The sequence below is a fragment of the Eutrema salsugineum genome, unplaced genomic scaffold, assembly GCF_000478725.1.
Source record: "Eutrema salsugineum unplaced genomic scaffold, Eutsalg1_0 scaffold_1, whole genome shotgun sequence".
NCBI classification, from domain to species: Eukaryota; Viridiplantae; Streptophyta; class Magnoliopsida; order Brassicales; family Brassicaceae; genus Eutrema; species Eutrema salsugineum.
Genome location: NW_006256909.1, coordinates 17,362,026 through 17,367,923, shown reverse-complemented (window position 1 = coordinate 17,367,923; position 5,898 = coordinate 17,362,026). Strand labels below are relative to the sequence as shown.

Here is a 5,898-nt window from a genome sequence, read left to right as displayed (position 1 = left end):
ATACTCTTTTCTTAGTGAGTGAGAGGAGGAGCTTTGATGCTCCTTGTCTTGTCCATGAATTCAAGCATTAGGTCCTTGTTCATCAGCTCTTGGACACCATCAGATCCTTTGTCTATGAGCTCTTGTGTGAGGATTGCCCTGACTTTTGCAAAAGGTTTTGATCCTCCAATGCCTTTAACCTTGTATTCCACAGCTCCACCATCAAACTTCCATGGAGTGAGCTTTATCACCTGAGAAGAGGACCCAAGAGTGAATGATTTGGTGCTTGTTGGGTTCTTGTCTTGAGACCCTGAACCATTTCTTTTGTTGTTGCTGACCTCCTTCTCACTTAGTGTAGGAGAAAAAGATTCCAAGCAAGCTTCATCATCACTAAAGAAATCTCCTTCAAACTCAAGATCAGGTCTTACTAAGGATTCTTTCTTCTTCTCAACAGATGCAAGGGGTTGAGCTTCTTCTATAGTTCCAATACTCCCCACATACTTCATCTCATAGTGTTTCAACTCATCAGAATCATCAGATATAACTCCACAAAACCCAGCAAGAGGAGACTTAAGAGGATAAGATACTTCATCATCTACCTTAGCAAGCACCACTCTTTGAGTATCAAAGTCCATCCTTGCTCCTGTGGTGTTCAGAAATGGAGTTCCAAGCAAAAGAGGTAGCTCTTTTGTCTTCTTCATCTTCATAACTACAAAATCTGTTGGAACTGTGCATTCACCAATTTTCAATGGGTAGTCTTCAAGGATTCCATATGGCTTCTTTGAAGATGAATCTCCAAAGGTAATTGACATGGGGTGATGCTTAAGACTCTTGATCCCTAGTCTCTCCACCATGTCTAAAGACATTACACTGATGCTTGATCCAGAATCACACAAAGCATTGTCCACTTTCAAATTTCCAAGAGAGCATGAGATGGAAAACTTTCCTGGATTACCTAGCTTGGTAATTGATTTGGGTTTTACCCTTGTTGAATCAGTGCTAGAGACTCCATCAGATATCCTTCCTTGAACCATTCTCTGATCCTTTCTTTCAGTAATCTCAGAATCATTCTTTCTCATATAAAAAGAAGCTGCCTCCCCACCATCTTTCTCAATGTCCTCATTGAGATCACAGAACAGGAACTCAAACTCATCTATGATGGCGTCCTCATCATCTTTTGTCATGAATTTTTCACTTGAGACATTGCCATGGAGAAGATCCTCAATTTCTTGGACAGCAGCATGATTCTCAGCATTTGAGAGGATGACATTGCAGTATTCTGTTTGATGTGCAACTGATGTCCCTGGTAAAGATCTTTGAGCTTGAGAACTGCAGTGGCCCTTGTTGTTCTCTAGAGTCTTGACTTTGGAAGCCAAGGTGGAAAGTTGAGTTAGAAGATCAGAATAAGTGCAATCCACCTTGTTGTTAATCTCTGCCATTTTCTTGTTGAAGTCCATGGCACCATTTGCTTGACCTTGGAGGATTTGCTGGAGCAGGTTCTGCACTTCTTGATCCTTATTCTCTGAGTTCTGTTGGAGACTTTGTTGTTGGGGAGAGAAAAAAACCTTGTTGTTGAGTGTTTTGAGGATAGAAGTTCTGGTTTGGGGGATTCTTGTAGTAGGTAAAGCCCTTTTGGTAACCTTGTTGGCCACCTACAAAGTTCACCTCAGCTGTGATGTCTTCCCTTTGAAATGTGTCTTGAAACACATGATTCACATCTCTAACAAAGTTGGCTGACTGATGAGAAGCTAAGAGAAGTGTGTCTAGCTTCTCATTGAGAGACTTGATGTCTTTCCTTGTCCTTTCCTCTTCAGCACTCACAGCTCCTCTTGAATTCCTTTCAAAGTCTGATCCATAAAGCTCATCACTTTGAGCTACATTCTCCACTAGGGTCATGGCGTCATTGACTTCCTTGGTCATAAAATTACCATTTGAAGCTGTGTCCAAGAGGAGTCTGACCTTTGGTAAAGCACCTCTGTAGAAGGTACTTAGCAGCTGACAATCTGAGAATCCATGGTGAGGGCATTGCATGGTATACCCTCTAAATGTTTCCCAAGCCTCACAAAATGATTCATGGTTCTTCTGAATGAAACTTGAGATTTCATTTCTTAACCTTGCTGTTCTTGATGAAGAGAAGAACTTGGTTAGAAATGCTATTTTGCATTGCTCCCATGTTGTGACTGATCCTTGAGGTAGAGACTTTTCCCACTGATGAGCTTTGTCTCCTAGAGAAAAAGGGAACAGCCTCAACTTGAAACTGTCCTCACTCACTCCATTCATCTTAGTTAGATCACAAACTCTATCAAAGTTGTCAATGTGATCTAGTGGGTCTTCTACTGCCAAGCCATGGAACCTGTTTGGTTGCACCATGTTGATCAAGCCAGACTTGATCTCAAAATCGTTTTCAGGTGTTGGAGCTTGAATCCCATGTCTTTGACCTTGAGCATTGGCCTCATCACTAGCTCCCACAACTTGTCTTGGACGTGGAGGTGGTGGGTCTTGCTGATTCTGGTGGTTTCCATGACCACCATGAGCCTGTTGCCCTTGATCCATACCCAACCTCTCAATGTGCTCAGCTCTTTCTCGTTGTCTTTTTTCTTCACTTCTGGTGTTCATACACCTGAAAACAAAGACAACACTTGAAAGGTAATCAGTAAAACAAAAGAAAATGACTTGATCTCAAGAAGATCCAAAGTCCTAATGCTAGAATGAATCTCCAATTGGCAACGGCGCCAAATTGATAGTAGGAATTTTTCAATCCTTGATCAATTCCTCAACTACTCATGTCATTGTAGCACTTGAGGTATCAATCCAAATGGAGAGATTCTAGACACTAAGACTATGAGGATCTATCTTAATTCAAGTCTAATAAGCAGATGAGTTGGTAACAAGGTGATCTAAAAAGATAAAGCAAACAAGAACAAACAGTAATTAAGAATTAAACAAGCAAGATAAACTAAACAAACACTCAAATTCAAATAAAGAGAAAGCTAAACCTCTAGATGTGATCATTGATCAGGGTGCTTTAAATGTGAATTCATGATGCTAAGCAAACAATGCAACACTTGCAATTCTTTAGTCTAGACTTTCAAATCAGATTAATTCATTCTCATGACAAAAATCCCTTTGTTAATTACCAATTCAAGACTAATTCCCATTAGATGAATAAACAATCAACAAGCATAAGTTTCCAAGTCTAAAATGACCAGACAGCCTCTTGTGCATCAAAATAAGAGCTAAGAAAGACTGAATCTTATACAGAAAGACATAGCAAGCAATCACATGATCTCAAACATTTCAACTTAGAACTCTAATCTAGACTAATCCTCTCATGAAGGCATTAATCTCTACACTAATCCACCTTCAAACCAAATCATCATTTGTGAAATATGAATCAATGAGCATTAAGAAACAGTTCTAATATGTCATTCATGCATTTAACAAATCATTCCCATGATGAAAAAGGCATAAACCCTTAAGTTAGCTCATTCAGGCATTTCATCAAACACCTTGTGGGTGGAGAAATGCCTAGGTTCTAGATCAAGCTGATAATGAGAGATCTAGCATTAAGAGCAGCTAACTAAGGAAATGAAATGAGAATCTAGACCCTAAACATCACAAATCAAACATCTAAGCACCCTAATCTACACACCTAGAAGCTTAAAAGAAGACTACTCACTAATCATGATGAACACACCATTTGTTTTGCAAGGGGTGATGTTAATCATGATTAGAAGCAAAGATAAGAAGATGAGATGATAAGAAACAGACTTAGATTGATTAAATCCTTGAGATATCTCTTAACAAACTCGTTTTTTTAACAAAAGGGGAAAGAGAAACAAGAGAAAACAAAGCTTAAGTCTTGGAAAAAACCCTAAAAAGCATATATAGTGTCTCTTGCGGACCGGGTCAGCCCAGGACAAATTGGGTCCTGACCCGGCTTTGATGGATAGTGGTGTGGTTTGCCACGGTCAGATGATGCTTGGACAGACCGTGGAAAACTGACCGTGGCAAACTGATAGTGTCAAAGTTCTTGGACAGATTCTTCATGATCAAGGTTGCCATGGCTTGATTTACACCATGTCTAGTGGCCGTGTCTCTTCTTTTCTGGGTTTGGGTGATGAACTTCTTGGATTGCCACGGTATAGTAGCTCTTATTCAAGCCCCGTGGCAAGTGGTCGTGTCAAAAGCCGAAGGTGTGTAAAAGTTGCCATGGTCAAGTCCTAGACCGTGGCATTCAAACCTTGTCAAAACCCGAATGCTTGTAAAGTTCCTCCCAGCCAAGTGTTTGTTTGCCACGGTCAAGTGTATACCGTGGCATGAAGATCGTGTCAATCTCCGAAGGTGTGTAAAAGTTGCCACGGTCAAGTCCCAGACCGTGGCATTCAAACCGTGTCATGTTTCACTTAGCTCGCATCATTCAGGGCTGTCTGGACCACTTCGCATTCCGGAGAGTGTAACTCATAAGATAATTATCCGAATTGAGTGATTCCGGTTGCAGAGGCGAGAGCACTCATATCTCTACAACTTTGGTGAAGGAAGCTTCGGTGCTTGGGAAGTGAAAGGCTTCCTGGAGGGCTCATCTTCGCAGTGCATTTACACGATCAGAGAGAGGCGTCTAGACATGTGTCCATTCCGGAGAACGTATCTTCCTGATCATAGATCCGAATTGAATGATCTTGGACGTTCTAGAAAAAGGACTCAAATATCTCTGGTTCTCATCAAAGCCCCGGAAACCGAATCGGTCTGGAAGTGCACCGTCCTTCGAGTTCTTCGGGGCTCATCGGCTTGGTCCAAAACGGCAGCGAGACAGGAGTTTCTTCCGACGAGCTTAACTTTCTGCTCACGCGTCCGAATTCCATGATTCTACTTGTTCTGAAACCGTGATCTAATCTACTCCAACCTTGATGAAGCCTCCGACAGCTGAATCGGACCGGAAGGTTCCCCGGACAGGCGATCATTCAGGAGTATCGGATTGCTCCGGAATGGATGCGCGAGAGATATGTCTTCCGGTGACCGTATCGTTCAGCTCAGTGCTCCAAATGCCCTGATTCAACCTGTCCTGGGTTCTTGAGTCAAATATCTACAACTTTGCTGAAGATCCTGTAAGCTGAATCGGCCGGCAAGAGCTTCCGGTGACGCGATTTCGGAAATGTATCTGCACCTGGGATTTTTGGTCGAGAGACTTGACCGCGGTACGTGTTTTTGGCCGAGAAAGCTACCCGCGGGAAGGATTTTGGCCGAGAATCTTCGGCCATCAGTACATCATTTTGCCTAAAAACCCAAAATTGCTCCTTTTCACCATTTTTGATCATTTCAACTCCATTTCTTCATCTGAATCACATCCTCCACTCCAAATAAGCTCCAAAAGCACCTGTTTAACACTCTAAACCATGCAAAACTCTCTTGGACCTAATGCAATCTCCTAAGTCCTAAAACAATGCCTAAAGACCTAAAATGTATGCAAATGAGACATAATTTGGACTAGAATATGTACATTAAATGATGCAATTTATGAATATATCAACTCCCCCACACTTATCCTTTGCTTGTCCTCAAGCAAAAAAGGAACAAATGAGAGGAAAAGGTTGAATGCATTGGGAGCTCATTTTTCCTTTGAAAGAGAAAAGTGACCACTAAGAGAATTCAAGGTTCATGCTCAATATTCAGTGCAAGACCATACTCTGATGTATCAACTCAACAGTAATCTCCACAAGTTCTCTTATTCCTCAACTCTTTGACATTCATTAAGCTCTTTACCAAGTGGATCAAATGATGCAGTGTTCAAACAAGCAAAGTTTGGCTAGGGTGAGGTAATGAGACGAAAATGGTCTCATCAGCGCCTAAGTGGGTTCAATGCAGCAAGGGGATCTCTCTATGAATGATCAAACTTTGGCAGAATGCTAAAGGTAAAAAGCA

General features: G+C 41.6%; 1 non-coding gene across 1 annotated transcript; it reads left to right on the top strand.

Moving 5' to 3' along the window:
* Nucleotides 1-1,987: 1,987 nt before the first annotated feature.
* LOC112082462 lies at nt 1,988-2,094 on the top strand. The gene has a single exon (XR_002897136.1). It is a non-coding gene; the product is annotated as a small nucleolar RNA R71 (small nucleolar RNA).
* Nucleotides 2,095-5,898: the final 3,804 nt, after the last annotated feature.